The sequence below is a fragment of the Procambarus clarkii genome, chromosome 60 (assembly GCF_040958095.1).
Source record: "Procambarus clarkii isolate CNS0578487 chromosome 60, FALCON_Pclarkii_2.0, whole genome shotgun sequence".
NCBI classification, from domain to species: Eukaryota; Metazoa; Arthropoda; class Malacostraca; order Decapoda; family Cambaridae; genus Procambarus; species Procambarus clarkii.
In genome coordinates, this window is record NC_091209.1 from 14,617,455 (window position 1) to 14,637,823 (window position 20,369).

General features: G+C 41.9%; 2 long non-coding RNA genes across 2 annotated transcripts; one reads left to right on the forward strand and one right to left on the reverse strand.

The window, feature by feature from the left end:
• The first annotated feature begins 126 nt into the window (after positions 1–126).
• LOC138353977 (uncharacterized) lies at positions 127–2,052 on the forward strand. The gene is made up of 4 exons (XR_011223350.1): positions 127–465; positions 898–964; positions 1,278–1,347; positions 1,909–2,052. It is a non-coding gene; the product is annotated as an uncharacterized lncRNA (long non-coding RNA).
• LOC138353978 (uncharacterized) lies at positions 1,373–8,105 on the reverse strand. Its single transcript, XR_011223351.1, has 2 exons — positions 6,196–8,105; positions 1,373–1,976 (listed from the first exon to the last, which is right to left on the reverse strand). It is a non-coding gene; the product is annotated as an uncharacterized lncRNA (long non-coding RNA).
• Between the last annotated feature and the right edge of the window lie 12,264 nt (positions 8,106–20,369).

Below are 20,369 nucleotides of genomic sequence, written 5' to 3' on the forward strand. Positions count from 1 at the left end.
TAAACATATATAGAAGAGCAACTGACCGTAACATCCGTATAGCGATCATCACATAACGTGGGAACATTAGTAGTACTGCTGTCAAAACATAGATGGCGCCAGGACAAACGGTAATTCCTATGGACTCGCCTAGTTATGCGTAGGGAATTGAGCTTCAGCTGTTTGGTCCCGCCCCTCAGATGTATTCACCTAGTTGTACTCACCTAATTTGTGCTTGCAGGGGTTGAGCTTTGGTTCTTTGGTCCCGACTCTCTCTTAAAAACTTTCGTTTATTACAGTATCTACATAAAATTAACATTTATCTTCATTAGGTTGTAGTTCTCATCAATAGGGAGAGCGTCGGTAAAAAAAAAAAAACATTGTTTTTTGCTCAGGAACCTGTACACCTGTTGATTAACGGTTGAGAGTCGGGTTGTGGAAGGTCCTGGCAACAAAGAGCTGCAGGAAAATACTTGCAGATCTACAGTAAGTAGTGTTGTGTACATTGGAATTAGAGGGTACAGGTTAATTGCTAAAAACCTATTAAATATTAGGGGTATGGAAGTCTAGGCTTAGGCTAGTGGGTACCATATCTGCAAGTTTAGTCCTTTCAGGAATGTATTGAATAGAATGGTATGTTGAAATTGTGAAAATTGTAATGTGGGGCATTAGATCTTAAACAGCATAGTTGAGGGTGTTTTATTAATACTTTTAATGAAATATAAATCTTGTTTAGTTAACATTAAATGTTTGTTAAATGAGCTTTAATCTATAAATGTATAACACTTAAGGGTCATCATGAGTCAAAGTTAATGGCAGGAAAAGTTTTGTTCTAAGAGATGGTATTTTTCCCTTGAAAGTAAAAAAAATAATCAATGTTTAGTTTAGCTTGGTTTTTAAATTTATATAGTTTTCCAGAATGTGGTTTGGAAAGTCCAGAAGTCCCTCTGTCAGTTGGAAGAGTTCATCGGTTAAACAGAATCAGGTGAGTTGTAGGTTAATCTGAATAGATTTGCATAAGTAAAAAAAAATAGTAATAACTTAAACAATATAGCATTGGCTAAAGATAAATGTAATTTGCCATTGAAGTGCAGTTGTGGATAGTTTCTCAAATGACATTTACTGAAACTTGGCAAATTGATGCCATATATATTTATATTGCTAAATTAGATCTTTACTACTGCTACTAGAATGTGTAGGAAAGGTAAATTCCTTAAAGAAATTTGTTCTATTTGAATTTGTGAAGTAAAGCAAGATTGGCTTTAAATCTGATATTAATTTGTTGAAATATTTTTCAGGTGATTATGATGCATGGACTGGCTTGGAGTGAGGCACCTTTACTCTGCAAAAGGAAATCTACAAAAGTGGGTGAGTTTGAATTTGATGTTTTAGCTATATCAATGACCTAATCTTAATTCTTGTATCTAGTCCATTTATAGGTGTGTAACCATGTCCTACTGTTACAACCCACAGGGGATGATGCAGTTTGTACTGATCCTACCCCATTTCATAAAAGGGGACCAGGCAGTCCTGCAGACTTCCCTGGCTTGGCTTTTTCAGAGCTTTGCTCTACTACCCATCTAATAGATGGACTAGATTTGCATAGGTGTAGGGACCCTTAACAATGGTTACATTGTTAATTCTCACAGGGCTTGTTTGCTGAATGGGTGGATGCATCTAAAACTTTAGTGCCTGGCATGCATTGTACAGTGCTTTCAGTAAAGCATATGTACCATGTGTTGATGGCACTAAAGTGGTGGATGTAATGCACCCATTCAGGGAACAAGCTCTGCACTGAAACCAGAGGAAGGGATAGGCCTTGCTGAGCCTATCTTAAAAGATAGGATGTTAGGATTTTTTGTGCTTATTATTAGGCATTGGTGATAATAAAAGTAGTGTCCCTGTTTAATGTTTATTTTTCTTTTACAGGTGATTGTCTCTGGAGTTGTCTTGGCCTTTTGGATCTTCTGTTCATCTAGGAGCACCTGTCCCACAACCTGAAACAGTAATAAATATTATATGTATTATAAGTACTATATGTAAAACTTATTAAATAAAACAATTTTAATGAAACTACTTTATATACCTTGTCCTGAAATTATGCTGGAAATTGTTTACTACTATTGATGCAATGTTTAAACATCTGAAATTTTTTTACTTTGAAAATAAATACTTGGTAAAATTTACACCTATTTGTAACTTGTTACATAGGTGCATGCAAAATGCATTGAAAAGATGTAAAAGTGGACTACCTATTCAATTTACATAAACTAACAAATATTGCAAATTAGTCTGAAATATTAAAGTGGAAGAAACTTTAGTCAATATTTTAGTTTCCATATTTGAAAGTAAATTTAAAGCTATGCAACACCTAAGATTTGTACAAATTATGATTAACTTAACTAAAGGTCATTTAAATTTACAAAACATTAGAAAAGTGACACTAAGCATCTATACAACATGGTTTTCACAAAGTCTTTGGTAACTTAAATTTAATCAAAGCTCTTAAATGATTTGTCTGCCAAACTTCTGATATTCTGAAATTTTACCTAGATTAAAACCATCATTGTTTGAAAGGGCAAAACAGATTACTGTTGGTTAGTTTGACCTAACATCTGCAAGGTCTTGAAGGAATGGAATTTTTTTTTGTCAAACTTTGTTTGCTAAAAACAAACCCTGCCTAATGAACCTGCTCATTTTTTTTTAGAAATGGTAATTGCAACATTACCAAAGGCCATTGTTTTAATAGCCAAAGTACCAAATGAAAGACCAAGAAGCAACAAACAGGTACATGGTAGAAAGGACAAAAGAATGGTTATGAGGACCCTTTCATTTGTTAAAGAAATGACTGGGGAAAAATGCTGTCATACCACAAGGGGTCTTAAGCCTTGTCATACATCACTGACAATCTAAATATTACCAACCACAAAAATTGCTGATAACATGTTATAAAAAAAAATAAAGAATAATATTGAGGCCTTAATGCAGATCTCTAACTCTACAAATAGTAAAAAGACTGGCAATTTCTTAATATAAAACAGACAAAAATCCAAGACCTTGCACGTGAGCCAGAACAATCCATATCACAACTACCACATTAAAATGAAACAACAATGAAGGTAAGGTAATTACCAAAAGAAGGCACCAAACTGGGAAGGCCATGTAGCACCATCAAAGTGCGAAATAATCAGAGGGAGCTAAATATCACCAAGAATGCCAATACGAGAACAAAAACGCATAAGGTGAACGATATCAAAAGTATCCGATTCACCTAGAATTCTATCGAGGGACGGTCGGAAAGCAAGACACACGCTCGTCCTGGAAGTCAGGACATTCAACAAGGATATGCACAACTGTAAGAGGGACAACGCAATTCGGACAATAAGGAGCAGGGCGGTGCTCCATTAAGTGACCGTGGGTTAAGCGGGTATGACCAACCCACAGCCGTGCCAAAGCAGTGTCCCACCGCCGGTTACGGTGGTAGGAGGAAGGCCACGGGGACACACTAAGTTTGAGAGTACGCAGCTTGTTACCAACCACAGAGGACCAACAACTCTGCCAACGGGGAACAATGAATAACAGGATAAAAGTCGGAATAAGGAATACCTTTACGGGAGATGGGACAAGAACGGATAGCTTCCTTAGCGGCAGCATCCGCACACTCATTGAAACACCAATATGGCTGGGAACCCACCAAAACTCTACTGATTTAAATTTACTAGAAATAAGAAACAGCCAATGTTGAATCTCAATGACCACCGGATGGACAGGATTAAAGGACCCTAGAGCCATGAGGGCACTACGAGAATCAACTACAACCACAAAGGAGGAATGAGAAAGCAAGAGACAAAGAGCATAGAGAATAGCATAAAGTTCTGCCGTAAAGACGCTAGCCTCCGAAGGGAGGCGACACATGTAAGTACGGTCAGGAAAAAAACAGAGTAGCCCACACCATCCGCAGACTTAGACCCATCAGGGAAGATGGAAATAGAGTGGGAGTGCGAAGAAAAGTGCTCAAGGAAGAGGCTTTTTAGAATTGTAGGAGGGGTAAAGGCTTTAGTAATACAAGTCAAGGACGTACAAAACTTGGGAAGGGGGACTCTCCACGGAGGTAATGAAGGAACAATACGAGGAGAAACATTAGAAATATGAACAGAAAGAGAATCCTGTAAGCGAGATAACTGGACAGAAAGTGGGAGACAATGAAGAGGAACAGGAACCACAGGAGGAGGAAAAGTCAATGCACGACAGAGGCGAGAGGAAGGATGTTGGAAGGACCGCGCAAGATAGCGAAGACAGTAGCGATCACGGCAGTCCTGAAGAGAGAGAAAACCAGTGTCAACATACAAACTAAGGGCGGGAGTCGAACGAAAGGCACCAGAGCCGAGACGCAACCCAGTATGGTGCAAAGCATCAAGACGGCGAAGAGTAGAAGGAGAAGCAGAAGAGTATGCAGGGCAACCATAATCGAGTTTAGACAGGACGAGAGAGGAGTGCAAATAGAGGAGCGTGCGCCTATCCACTCCCAAAGAAGTATGGGACAAAACCTTAAGGAGGTTAAGGGCCTTAGAGCATTCAACTCGGAGGCAAGAGATATGGGCTGACCAAGACAAACGAGTGTCAAAGACTAACCCCAAAAGCTTCGCGGAATCCCTGTACACAATGAGATGACCATAAAGCAACAACAATGAAGTAAAGGTCCTTTCAGTAAGAATCTATCATTCACTGAAAGTTGCTGTAGTTAAAAATAAAAGAAAATACAAGTCCCTAGAAATAAACAAGCAACCTTTTTGACTAAGGAAAAGAAGGTAGTTATTCTACTGTATAAATCAAAGTATTCACTTAGATAACTGTATCCAAGCATAGAGGTTCCCCCCCCCACCCCTTCCCTTTCAGAATAACATCTACTTTCGAAAAAGTTTAACATTGGCCAACAAAAATGATTCCAGAACTAAATTGCCTAATACCAGGAACAACTGAGAGCCATGACAAACACTGCAACCCTCTCCTACCCCCAAGTCTTATGCTATTTATGATCCAAGGTAATTTGAGATACTATACTCTACTTCCTACAGACGAGTCTAGTGAGAGGGTGATCTCCTGGCGATTAAATTGAAGCACGATACAGGTGTCAACGAACATCAGTCAGCCCACTTGTCAGCACTGTGGATAACTAATGACATCATAATCTGCAGTGTTGTATGCCTCCCTGTGGCCATTTAAATCAATAAAACACAGGGTTGTGGCAATGTTTACAGCATAAGGCAAGGTATAGAGGAATCCTGGAATGCCATGTAATGTGTAGTCCTTGAATGTGCTTTAGGCAACCAAATTGAATAACAACATTTCTGGTGTTCGGCTATATAATCCGAGTTTCTCATTCGGTATAATGTTTTAAACCTAAATAGGAATTCACTTTAAAGGTCAATTTATTTGGAAAGTGCTAACCAGATTCCAAATTACTGAGCTCTGAAAGTACTACAAGGCAAGTTTAACCGAATGAGTGTTTGCCTATCCATACCCCCATGAGGTATGTGACAACACTGAATAAAGAAAGGGTCTTTGAGCATTCACCGTGCAGGTATTTGACATGACCAATATAGCCAAGTGTTAAAGATCATTCTAAGCAGTTCTGCACAATCCATATACTATCAATTAATATAATTGTCCAATGGTGCTTGGTGGATGATATTTCCTATTAAAACTCATTGGACAACTGTTTGTATTAGACATTTTAAACCTACAAATGGTAGCCCTAGATATCGCACTACAGTATTAATTACAAGATGAACAATGTAAAATCAATACCACAACAGCAAAGGATGACGGCTTTTCAACAACCGACAAACACGCAGGTCTAACACCAGCCATCCCGAGAGAGGACGTCCCAAGCATGTACACCCCACAACTTTACATCACCTTTGCTACCTCACGCGAGCACGCAACAGCATGAGGATGCCATACTCCCAAACAAACTCCATGCACTTTGAGGCTTTAACAACTCAACATTTAAAAAGTTGATTTAAAAAATCAAACACCTGAATTTTTCCCTAATTAAATTTACTAGGGAAATGCACACCAAGCCATGAAACTTACAATGAAGATGAACAAACTACACACAACTGTCACCAAACTTCCACATACCACCCCCTCTCACTCCTGCCCTCCCTCCTTAGGTGCTCTGATTGGCTGAGCACCTAAGCCACCACCACTCACCTCTTGTTGTGAGAGCCTAAAGCATGTTTGGTTGCACTTTAAAAGTTCCCGAGTGTACTCGCCTAATTGTGAGTACCGCCTGCCCGGTTCACCATTTTGTTTTTCAATCTACCTCAATTTACCCCTTTACAGTCAAATATTATGCAAAATTCTGTTTAAGACTTGTCCCTTCTTAACTTAAATAACTGCATTGGCCATCTGCAATCTTTCTAGGTGGGTAACAATGACTCTTGAGGCCAGAAAGGACTTATCAGACGGAGATCATAACAATACGGTACACACACAAAATCACAACCTGATATACACCAAGCAGAAAAGCCACTGGAGCTGTGAGGCGACGTAAACCCTTGCCCAAGGCACTGGCAGCTGCATACTCTACCACAGTATATTACTGACTTTGTAAAAGTCTTACAACCGGATTTCCCCATAAATCACAGCAAGTTTTGAGGCCACTCCTTGAGTCAACGTCTTACGTAAGACCTACAAGCACTCGGGTGAAGGCTGAAGCAGTTCAACACCATACGCCCTAACTTCAAATACACAGTTGAGAGGCGGGACCAAAACGTGATTTTCTGTGTGTGCCTGAAGTTGGGGCATACGGTCTTGCTTCACCCTTCACTTTACCCTTCACCGGCGTACTTCAGGGGTTTTATTTAATACTTGGACTGGCTTCAGTAGGGCCTCCAGACTTTCTGTGGCTTCACAAGTGTCACGTGAATCCCCTGCATAGCAGTGGAACTGCCTTTTCCCTTCACCTTCAATGCATCTGCACTGGAAGTATACATCTACACCAGCCCAGAAGAGTCATCAGTCCTGCCACCTCTCCATACCCCCCAGGGCCTGGCACGGCCTGGTACGACTCAGAGGCAAGCCGGGCGCCACTGCTAACTGGCAGTTTGTCCCCACAAACAAGCAGTTAGCCGCCTTCAACTGACAGTGGTACAGCTCAACACAGAGGCACCGCCAGCCACATCGAGCAGTTTGCTAGTTGACCAGATGTCCACCTCGTGTTGACACTGGATGAGTCAACACCGCCGGACTATATAAAGAGCGCTGCCTCCCTGGAGAGGCAATCTCTCCCTTAGTGCTCTAGGATCACCTTCGTGTCTCTAACCCGTCGTCCACTTCCAGCCAACATCATGTGACTGATGCCATGGTGGTATGGTAGCTGTCTTCAGAACACCAGTATATCTTCATACTTTTATTCATTGCTTAGTTTATTTTTTGCATTTAAGGTCATACTAACTTGTTCACCTTTGCATTACATGATAGTCAAGTATTGTCATGTGTTATTTTTGTTCATTACTATTTCAGTAAATTGTTTAATTATTTATTTGATAATTTTCATTTGTTTCCACCTGCAACTTACACACTGCAAGGCCAATAGCAGCATTTCTTTCATTTATGTGAGGGAGAGCCATACCATCTTGGTTCAGTATAGCTGTGATACCATAACCCGTCACACAAGATATCCAGTTGTAAGACTTTTACCATCAGTGTTGGTAGAGTATGCAACTGGCTATGTACTCTCGCAACCCAATGTACCTTCTTGTATATAAATAAATAGATTTCAACTGTAAGGGGGTATGGTTTGCACCTTGTTATTCTAATAATGGATAAATAATTCTAATAATGGAAGCGCTAATTATATGAACAAGTGCCATGTATTTATTCAGACGAGAACAACAGCGAACACAAACCAGCGCATATACGAACGGAATGGTTTGTATGTACAAACTTCTCAGTGAACGAAGTTGTTTCTAGCCCGGTATCCGAAATTGCAGTATACGACTTGACCAGTCCCCCTCACTCCCCCCTTCAACTCACCTCGAATCTCTAGCTGTAGAATTCATTCAATCTATGGCTCCCTGTCTAAACTTCAAACCTCTCAGAAGTAACCCATGGCTTCAGAAACTGCACAACCTTGTGTAAATGCAATCTGAAGCTATTTCGGCCCTCTAAGCCACAGTCACCCGACAACAACATACCATAGACCGCCTCCTTGAATCGTTGACGAACAACAACCAAGAAATTCTCAACTTACAAACTGTTGCAAATGGTGCAATGGATCAAATACATAAGATTCAGGCAGAGGAAACCCTCTCAGCTCAAAGTGACCTCCTTCAAAAGCTGGAAAAACAGATCAATCTCCTTCAGATTCACCAGGCGGCTTCCGAAGATGACCAAGAGCAACAACAACTTCATGACTCCCTGATAATTAGCTCTACTGATCTACCTGATGAACAACAAGGTGAGAATTGTTGTAACATAGCCCACACCCTAATTAATTCAAAGATCAGAGTCAATGTTGAAATCAAATCAGCTATCAGGATCGATAAAAACAGTCCCCGTAGCAGCAGGAGAATGCTCATCAAACTTGCAAATCCCTCTGCGAAGTTTGACCTCATACAATCAGCTGCTAAGTATAAAACCAACCTCTATATAAATGAGTGTCTTACAAAGCAGCGTGGATCCCTCCTCTACAGGCTGCGTCAAATTCGCAAACAAAACCCTGGTCTTATCAAGCAGTGCTACACTAGGAATGGAACGATTTTTGCGAAGAAGGAAAATACAGGAAAAAGATATGAAATAAAATGTGACCAACAACTACTGGCCTTCTTTAGTGATTGTGGTATAGGTCTTTTTATGTCAGAAGAACGGCAGAAACTGGATCTATATATGAAAACTCTTTCAGGACAAAATTTAAAGTAAAACTAAAGATATTTGTAGTTGTATAAAAGTTGCATTTTTCATCGGTCGTAGAGCCGGAAATCCGCAATATTCATCTCAGAAGCATTGTTCTGAGATGAATATTGCGGATTTCCGGCTCTACGACCGATGAAAAATGCAACTTTTATACAACTACAAATATCTTTAGTTTTACTTTAAATTTTGTCCTGAAAGAGTTTTCATATATAGATCCAGTTTCTGCCGTTCTTCTGACATAAAAAGACCTTTGGTTTAATAAGTTATTAAGATGTTTTCAACAATATTACTAGGGCGTTCACCGATTCTAACATGGGCGACCCTTTTGGAAACGCAACACATGGGTTGACCTGATTGATATATGGGTCAGATTCCATTAAGGTTCGGAACATTGAAATTGAAATTGAAATTGAAGTTTATTGAGGTAAAATACACACAAAGGGATGAGGTAGCTCAAGCTATTCTCACCCCGTTCAGTACAACGTGTTAGTACATACATAGACACACATCACAAACAATAAACCTGTTACCAAACATTCTGAGAGATAAACATGTACATTTCCTCCTTCACAAGTAGTATGGTATCAGACGTACACAAATACTTTTATGACCTAGTTATACGGATAATTCAACAAAATATTACAGTCTTGGTGCAAAATTCTTATATCTCTCAAGAATATCATCAACCTTTCCTTTGTGACACATCCAGGCTATTTGCTCAGGAACAGTCCTTATCTCAGTGTTTCTATATACATTAATCAACGGACAATCAAGAACATAATGGGCAAGGGTGTGAGACCTTAACATACCACATAGTTTACACTTCGTGTCATTATCATGAACACCTATCCCATATTCCCATTAATATTTGTACCCAAGCCTGAGCCGCATGTACACAGAGTCACTCCCAGCATTTCTCCTTTTACCATAAGTGAAATGGGTGTTTTGACTCACATACATGTAGTGTTGCATGGTTAGACTTCTCTCATACATTATCCCTCTCCTCTCCACTCCTGCCTGTGCCTGAATATTTCTGATTTTGCTTCTTATTTGTCTCATTGTGAATTCACATTCAATGTCAATTTGTGGTTTTGATGTGGCACGTTTGGCCAAGTCATCCGCCACCTCGTTGAGCACTATTCCAACATGAGATGGAATCCACATGAATTTCACACTATGACCTTTCAGCTGTATCTCAGTTATTCTTCTCTTACAATCCTCAACTATAGACATGAAGACTGGGTTTCGACTGTTTAAGGACTCCAGTGCTCCTCGGCTATCGACAAATACAAAAACATTTTTGTCGTCATGACGTACTTCCTCCAAACACGCCAGAATGGCCTGCAGTTCAGCTTGTGTGGATGCTTTGATGTCCATAGGGAATGGAAAGGATGGGGGAGGTAGAGGGATGGGGAGATGAAATTCAGGAAGAGGATGTGGGTGTAGAGAGAGAGGAGGTTTGAAAGTTCGGTGGCCTGTCCACCATGGGTTGACATTTTTGTATGTGTTGTTTGTTTGCGTGTGTGTTATGTTGGGTTGTCAGTACATTGGCTGGGGGGGCTAGTGTTTGTGACCTTGTTGGTGTCCTAAAGCACTAGAGCCGATGGAGTTGGCTGAAGGAGGCTAATCTTAGAAACATCAGGGTAGTTACACTTCTGACGCCACGACAAATGGTTTTTTGGTTTTATATTTTTTTTGTAGGTGTTTTATTTATATATATATATATATATATTTTTTTTTTTTTTTTTTTTTTTTTTTTATTTATTATTATTATTTTTTTTTTATTTATTATTTATTTTTTCTTTCTTTCTTTATTCTTCATTTGGTGTAGATTGGGTCCGGGATGGGCCACTCATCTGGATCGTCTGGCAGACCGCTTAGTATCTGAGGGCTTGGGAAGGCCTCATCATGGATATGTCTGATCACTTTTTGTTGGAGAGTGATTCTTCTGGTTCTGTGTGGTGGTTCATGGAGCTCGTAGTCGCTGGTGGTGTTTTCTGCTACGAAGGGATCTTCTGGGTCTGGGACATACATGTTCTTCATACGGTACAGCTGTCTTCTGGCCAGGTAGCTGAGCCTAATGTTCATTGGCTTCATGTTGAGCGTCTCATGGATCAGGTCGGTTCTCACCCTGTCCCTCAGAGTCAGGCCCTCTGCAAAGCGAAGTGCTTTGTTTTGTACTCGTTGAATCTTCAACATGTTGGATTTGTTGGTGAGGTTCAGGGGAACGTATGGGTATTCCAAGCTAGGCCTTATGATCATTCTGTACAGGTGGAGCTTGATGTGGGATGGGGCTTGGTTGAAACGGAAGAGCCTCGCCAGTGAGCCCCGGGCCATCGCTGTCTTCTGGGATACGTACTGGGAGGAGTTGAGTAGCCTGTTGAAGTTGTAACCGAGCACTGTGTTGGAGTTTGAGATGGCTATGGGTTCACCCCTGATTCTTATTCCCCCCTCATTTTCAATTGAGAAGGCCATACAGCCGACAGTGCTTAATTGAATCTTTTCTGGGTTAGTGGTGATCCTCCATTTCCTTTCCCAGTTAGCAGTCCTTGCTAGTTCTACGTTTGCCTTACGGGTTGCAGTTGCATGTTTGGCCGCTTGGCTGCTAGGGTTAGATGTTATTACGTGCGTTACGTCGTCCGCAAATTGCACGATAATGGTGTCCCTATACTCTGGTTGGGGCAGGTCATTTACAAAGATGTTGAAGAGAACCGGGCTCAAGCATGATCCTTGGGGGACTCCAGCTGTTGGGGTGAAGGCTGCGGCCTCGTTTGCCTTGAAGCTGGGGGTGACTTGCCTATTCTTAAGGAAATTACTGATCAGCCTGAGGAGGGTCCAGTTTTGCGCTGGTAAGTCTGCTAGTTTGTACACCAGACCATCGTGCCACAGGCTGTCGAAGGCCTTGTGTACGTCCCTCGTCGCAATCAAGGCTACCTGTTTTTGCTTGCGAATTGAGCTTAAGGCGTCGTAGATGATGTTAATTGCGTGCTGGGTTGATCTATGTGCTCGAAAGCCAAACTGCTTTTCTGTGAAGAGGTTGTTGTACTCCATGTAGTAGTTAAGGCGGTTTGACATGATTTTTTCAAAGCACTTGCCTATTGAGTCTAAGAGTGAGATTGGTCGGTAGTTGCCAGGTTGGTGGGGGTCTTTCTTGGGTTTGGGAATGAATATCATCTTGGCTGACTTGAATGCTACAGGAATGTGACCCGATGCCAGCATAGCGTTGAATAGGTTGAGTATGGATTGCATAAGATTGCCTGGTAGAAGTTTGATCTGCAGCGCTTTGATCCCTGATGGTCCTGGGGCCTTATCTCTGGTGTTTTTGATGACTCCTCTCATCTCTAGCATAGTTATGGGTCTTGTTAAAGGGTGGTCGTCTTCTAGGGTTGTCAGGTCAATCAGAGGGGTGCTGTTAAGGGAGGCGGCATTTTCTGTTGTCCATTGGTTGACACGTTCAAAGTGAGTGTTGTTGAAGGCTCTGCTGTTTGAAGCTGTGAGTGTCTTTTTCCAAACTGCGCCCATGAGGTCAGCCTGATCCTGCGGGTCTTCTATTTTTTCTTGTTGCTCCTCTTCATCTTCGTCAAGGAATGTGTGTACAAGGTGGGTGAGGCTGGGGTTAACCGATCCCAGGAGCTGTCTGATCTTGCGCCAGAAAGTTCCCGGCTCCCTTTTGTACTGGTTGGCCTGTCTCACTAGGGTTCTCCAAATGTGGCTCTTGTGGGTCAGCGTAAGGTCTATGGTTTCCCTTCTGAGTGTTTGTAGGGTCAACGCTGGTGGCTGGCCTGTTTGGTAGTGGCTTTGGCAGGCTCGCTGGTACACATTCATTTTGCCTCTGATTTCTCGGGTCGGCTTATATTGGTGGTAAGTCCTAGTGGTGGATATTTCACAAGTGGCCTCGGTTGCAAGCTGGATCCGGTTGTGGATGGTGTTTACTGCTTGGTCGATTGTTTGGGTTGGGAGGTTGTCGAACTCAAGGATGGGGTCGCCAGCAAGGAAGGTGTCATAGTCACGGGCACGTATGGTTTCCAATCTGGGCCTGGATGGTGCCACATATCTGAAGGGGGTTGCTTGGAGGGATGTGACCACAGGGATGTGATCCGACCCCACGTTCTTGCCTGGGGTTACTCTGCAGTGGAACAGGTCACAATCTCTGTTGGTCAGCACTATGTCAGGGGTGTGTGGATGATATATAATTACTAAGCCGGAGTTCAATTTTCCTGTCCACAGTCCCAAACTCCGTATATTCCCTTATTAGGACACCACACCCTGCCCTGCCATCCTCCGCCACCGACCCGTCACAATATACATGTAAACTGTTGCCTCTTGGTAACCGAGATATCATGCTTCCATACAAACACCGTAATTGTCCCGGTTCATGATGAATCTTTTTCACCTTGAGGGGTACAATTTCGACGTCTATTTTCTGTACTTTCCAGGGAGCAGACATATTACACTGTCGAGAGGGTTTACAGCAGTCAAGTACATCGTATTCCCTGAGGTCATGAGCTAATCCCCTCGTGTAGCGTGTCTCCCTCAGTTTCCTGGAAGTGTGTACGTCACTCAAGCAGGTCTGAACGCTCTCAAACAGCTTATCCCCTCCTTTTCTCCGCATGAAACGAATAGCTACTCTAGTGTTAATGTCACGGACTCTATCACACACACTGTAAATTTAATTCCATTCTCATTATTTCAATCATTGCATTTTTTTGACATCCAAGAATAATCCTCATAGCCTCGTTCTGTATCAGCTCTATTTTTTGAATTCTACCTTGGCCTGTGTAAGACAAAACGGGTGCTGCGTAGTCTATCAGGGACCGAACAGTGCTTATGTATAACATCCGTAAGATAGGTACCCCAACACGTTTACCAGAAAAAGCCAGTGCTTTTAGAGGATGCAGACGGGCTTTACATAAGGTGCTGATATGATTTATTTCAGCATTTTTACTCTCACATGTGTATCCAACATGTTCGGAACATTGCCATCACCACAACACCCGGGGTGCTTGGTTGTAAGTAATAATAATAATAATATTATTATTATTATTATAATAATAATAATATTATTATTTTATTTACGAGATACAATGGGTTGGTGAGATTATATTAGAGTGTTATTTTTATATTCTTGCGAAGCCACTAGCACGCATAGCGTTTCGGGCAAGTCCTTAATCTAACATATCAGGTAGGGTGGAAAAGTAGATTGATTTATAAAGGTTAAGCCAACTAAGAGGTGGCCTCCACAGATCTCCAGTATCAGCTCTTGATACTGGTAATGGCTTAAAAGGGCCACCACTTACGGGCTATTTATGCCCGTGCCACCTTTTGGGTTGCTTCATCTTCATCTTAACACATTCATAAGGGAGACATCTCCCGTCATGCAGGGTGCATTCGCACCTCCACAGATCTCCAGTATCAGCTCTTGATACTGGTAATGGCTTAAAAGGGCCACCACTTACGGGCTATTCATGCCCGTGCCACCTTTTGGGTGGCTTAATCTTCATCAATCAATCAATCTAAGAGGTGGGACCATTTGGTCACCATTTGGCACAGGAGACATCTCCCGTCACGCAGGGTGCAGTCGCACCTCCACAGATCTCCAGTATCATCTCTTGATACTGGTAATGGCTCAAAAGGGCCACCACTTACGGGCTATTCATGCCCGTGCCACCTTTTGGGTGGCTTAATCTTCATCAATCAATCAATCAAGAGGTGGCATGATGAATAGCCCGTAAGTGGTAGATCTTTTTTTAGTACATGTATACTGTGTGCTGAGGTCGCATTTAATCGTCAGGCTGCTATCGCTAGGGAGGATACTACTTGACAATACCTTCTTAAAATTATGTTAGATTAAGGCTCTGCCCGAAACGCTATGCGTGCTAGTTGTTTTACAAGAATGTAAAACGTCAAATCTCTGTATTCTCATAAACCATATCATTTGTGACACTAGCTCTCCACATATGTCAGTTGCATAATTTAGAAACAGTACTTGTGGTCGATCTCGAACCCATTGTTGATTTGACGACTTATACTGAATTTTGTAACTAGCTCATCAAGATTGTAACTTGCTTAGCTAAATGAATTGTGAGGTTCAGTCCCTGAGCCCATTATGTGGCTCTGTAACCCTTTCCTCTACCGCTCACAAGATGTGTATGGGGTGCATAATAAATGAACTAAACTAACTCTCATAAACCCAATGTACCTTCTTGTATTTAAATAAATAAATAAACAAATATATGACGGTGTTTTTGTCACCCTCATTTATTTGTAGATTATATTAAGCAGAATAAAAATGACATCATTTCACTGCGACCCATTGAGGGTGTGGACACAATGCGACCCAAACGTCAAAGGGTTAAAGCTACTCCCCTTGACGGTCATGTTTTCGGGAAAAGCGATATTCTGAAGGTCCTGAAGGACGTGGCCGGCCTCACACCCACTTACATTAGTCGGGAAGGTGATGATATCGTGCTCTTCTTTTCATGTGAGGAAGAGCTAGAAAAACTCCTCACTAACGATGCCTTTCTTCGCAAGGAGCACCACCTACATCCTCACTTCCCACGTCAGTTCCTGGCCGGAAGAACTGTTCTTACCAGCAGGACCAGTCAATAGATTGTGGAACCAATTACCTCGTAACGTGGTGGAGGTGGGGTCCCTCGATTGTTTCAAACGCGGGTTGGACATGTATATGAGTGGGATTGGGTGGTTATAAATAAGAGCTGCCTCGTATGGGCTATAATAGGCTTTCTGCAGTTACCTTTGTTCTTATGTTCTTAAATGCGGGGAGGGTGTGGACAAGGCGATATCGATTATCAATGAATTGGCAAACTGCAGCAAAGTTCAGAGTGTTGGAACATAGAGGCAAAAATTTCTGCGTCTACTTTGTATTCTTCCCATATTGGTGTTAATTGTTAATCATGCTTTGTAACATTAGAACATAAGGATCTTAATATGCTTTCACATGCATTATTCATTTCTTCCCACCTTTTGAAGTGAGAGGATTAATTCATTAGCTCCCTCGCCTCTCATTAGTCTAATCGCTGAAGCTTCATTTATCTCTGAAATACTATCGCCAATACACACAATCACAATAAGGTGATGCATTACACACATAAATCACAATTGCGTGATGCATCAAATGAACAAAAACACAAGGGCCGTGATGAGGATTCCAACCTGCGTCGGAGAGCATACCAGTCTGGGATGCTCTCGAACGCAGGTTCGAATCCTCGTCACGGCCCTTGTGGATTTGTTCATTTAACGTGATGCATCGATGAATAAATTCACAAGGGCCGTGACGAGCATTCGAACCTACGTCTGTGAGCATCCCTACTTGTTGCATCACGTTAGTGTGATTTCTGTGTGTAATGAAGGAAGGGCGAAGCGGTAGAACGGCCTATTGACATACCTCGGGTGCAGGGGGGAGTTGTGTAAAACCCTGGTTTGTGTCTCGGAGAGGCTGCAGGATCCAGTAAGTTCAGTAGAACTTCGGTTTCAACTCTTTTTAACCATGTCGTAGCTCAGTCGATTAAGGCAGCGTCTGGGATGCTCACAGAAGTAGGTTCGAATCCTCGTCACGGCCCTTGTGGATTTGTTCTATCCCCAATACTCTGTAAATTTAATCATGCTCTGTAATAGTATTTCTTGGGTCAGAAATCAGAATAATCAGATCAGATGATTAGGGTCAGGTGATTATTCTCATGGCTTCATTTTGTACCTTCTCCAACTTCTTTAGTCTGCCTTTCCCAAAACAAGGCATGACAGGGGCAGCATGATCAATAAGAGATCTCACAGTGTGACATGTGATTACCATTAGAATGTGAAATATAGAATATAATTAATAACTGTGTACTGTATGAGTTTGAGGGACCTTATATAGACGAAGGTAGAAATAGCCCAAGCTACTCTATTTTGCAGGCGATGAGTCACAATAACGTGGCTGAAGTATGTTGACCAATCCACACACTAGAAAATGAAGTGTGTCAATTTAATCGACTTGTGAATGGTCCAGGACGGACCGAAACGTCGTCGTCCCTTCATTTTCTAGTGTGTGGATTGGTCTACTCTATTTTCTTGAGATGTACTTCCTTTTCTTAAACTTACTTGAACTTGAACTTGAGGAAGGAATTGAACTTACAGGAATTGAGGATAGAATTTCTGAGGTAAATGTAGATTCGGTGATTAGACTAATGAGTTATAATGCGTTATAAAGACCATCACAAACGTCTAGATAACTTTACGGGCTATTCATGCCCGTGCCACATTTTGAATGGCTTAATTTTATAAAATAAATAAATAAATGTTTATTTAGGTAAGGTACATACATACAAGAGATTTTACAAAGAATGATGGATTTATAAATAGGGCTAGTACATACAATGCCTATAGCCACTATTACGCAAACTGTCTATCCAGGCGGTTTGAAAGGGGTTGTTGTTTCTCGTGGTTTGAGGACGAGCGCAAGTGCCTTATCCTAACCTACCAGAGGACCCACGAACAGAAAATAGGACATTATGTCAATTTCGCGAACCGATACCATTTTCTTGTAAGACAGTTTTTGCTCTTGGGTGAAGTACTCGTCCGGTGAACTGTTAGGAGGCCGGGTTGTTGTAAGGTATAACAAGAGAGGATACATGAGAAGTTTATAATGTTACAAAATATGTCTTGGAAGAATGTATGTCATTGTTCCCCTGCAACAGAGAAAGAGTATGTCTGAGACAGCTGAGAGTAACATATGATTGTATCAACAAATCCACAAGGGAAGTGACGAGGATTCGAACCTACGTCTGAGAGCATCCCAGACGCTGCCTTAATCGACTGAGCTACGACATGGTCAAAAGAGTTGAACCCAGAAGAAACCATCTTGATCAACTTGAAAATGGTCCAGGACGGACCGAAACGTCGTCGTCCCTTCACTTTCTAGTGTGTGGTTTGGTCAACATACTTCAGCCACGTTATTGTGACTCATCGCCTTCATTTGAAACCAGAAGTTCTACTGAACTTATTTGGATCCTGCAGCCTCTCCGAGACACAAACCGGGATTTTACACACGCCCTTGCTAAGGCTGCAGTAAATAAAGACAGTATTGAACGGAATCTTGAGTTATCAAATAGGTCCCTTAAAAGTGTCATTAGGCGAGAACTCCTGGATGGATTTGAAGAAAGTAGAACTGCAAACTGGAACTAGAAGGTCCATTGTTCATCACAATGAAATGTGTGAAGTATAACATGTGTATGGGGCAAGTAACAAAGTAAGTAGACTAACAGATGTTGTCACAGCTCGTATAAGACTTGGCTACAAGTATCTCTGGCAGTTCGGCTTGTAGAGGGAGCTAGATGAAGTAAAGTGTAAAGTGTGTGGACATAGGCAGGGATACACACTCGAACACTATATCTTGGATTGGAGTAAAATTGAGCCATTTAGATATAAATCTAAGCTCACTCTGTATGAAATGACAACCTATCTTATTACCATGGATAAATTACCTGAAATCCTTGCACTGTATCCATATTTCACTTCCAGTAGATAAACGACATATGAGATGAAGAAACGAGTAGTGTATTGTGAAGACTAGTAATAAACAGAAGCTACCACATAAGTAAAACATAAGTAAATCTTTAAAATTCATAAGTCCACCTTTTACGTGTTATTCATGCGCGTGCATCTCTTGGAAGGCTTAATCTTCATCAATCATTAATCAGTCCACCTTTCCATCTCACTCCGCATATATAACCTCACACATTTCGAAGATTCAGACATATTACGGGCTATTCATGCTCGTGCCACCTCTTGGGTGGCTTAATCTTTATCGAAGAGTTGTTGTTGTCAACTTAGTGAGCGTCAGTTAATACACAAGATGACAAAATATTTCTTTGGCGAGCCGATCGTCACTGAAGAGGTGTACACGTGTGAAGATGGGAAGCACATTGATCATCACACCTTCACTGAAAGACTGACTTATTTCCGTCAGGTTTTGGAGAATACTTCCGAGTCGCAACCCTCAGGCAGATACATAGGGTTAACTATCTATCACTCCGTCATGATATGGATAAGGATCCCAACACTATGTTTGCGTCACCTAAAGGAAGCCATTAAGCTTGGCAATGACGTTATTTTATGGTCCTATGGCGACAGGCTCTCAAAGAACATAGGGAGGACTATGGGCTTTCTAGGGCTTGCTGCGCTAGAGTCTCTGGCTGAACGCATGTTGGAGTCGTCGGCTACAGTTAAAGACGAGTTGGAGGACCTGGCCTTTGACGCTATCTCTCTACTGCGGTTCTGGGAAGATGGCTTCAGCCACTATGTTAAGAAGACTCAGTCTCGTCGCTTGAAACAATGGGTGTTTCTCGTAGCCACTGATAGTCACATGTGTCAAAATGTCCACTTGAGATTGGAAATGATGCGTCTCATTCAAATGTGGTCAGATGAAGATATGGAGAGTGTTGTACTCGGCGAGGGAATAACAACATCTCTAATGTCCCTCAGCCATTATCTACAGGTCGACAACATCATGGAAACCTGCACCAGCTTTGACCTGATCCATCCAATAACCAAGGTGTTGCTGGCTCTTCAGCAACACAACCACCTGGACCCAGTAGCTAATGTTGCCATAGAGCAGGTAAGACACTTCAGTTGTTAGTTTTAAACTCGTTTATTTCGTGTTATGTTGACCAGACCACACACTAGAAGGTGAAGGGACGACGACGTTTCGGTCCGTCCTGGACCAGGACGGACCGAAACGTCGTCGTCCCTTCACCTTCTAGTGTGGGGACGTTATACTTTAGCCACGTTATTGTGGTTCATCGCCTGCATATTTCGTGTTATGTTTGACGTGGGTATTCTAAGCACATGTAATATTCCCCTTCTTATAACCTTTCACCAGATTGTATATTTCAGTAGTCTCACAGATTTGTTGTTAACTAAGACTAAATAAATATTAATTTTTCAGCTACGAAATTTGCTGGTTGGTCCTGAAGTTAGGTTTTTGGCCCAACTGGTAGAGCTGGCAAACCTTACGACGGAGAAGTTAAGGGAGTGCCTCATGGACTATCCCAATTCACCAGTGTCCTTCATAGTGCTCACTGACGTCGCCCTCCTACTCCATGCTCTGGCGGCAGAGTCGTCTACCCTCGCTGTCTACCAGAGACCTGGTTTGGCCCAGAAGACTGCTGTTGCAATTGCTGGCACCATGTCCTGCATCATGACTTTCTGTTCTGTTTTTGGAACCTCGGAGAACAGTGAAATGAGCTATGTTGTGTCTAGACTAGTGCACGTTTTAAAGATTTTACAATACGACGAAACACCACAGTCAGTGATGACATTTTTGCGGCGTGACTACGGTCAGCAGCTGTCAGCATTCTTCAAATATGCCGAAGGTACTGGAGAATCTTTTCTGAGCTTCTATATTCCACCTGAAGAGTCTACAGAGGAAGAGTTCCTGGACAGCGTGACGGAGGCGGTGATGGAGGCGC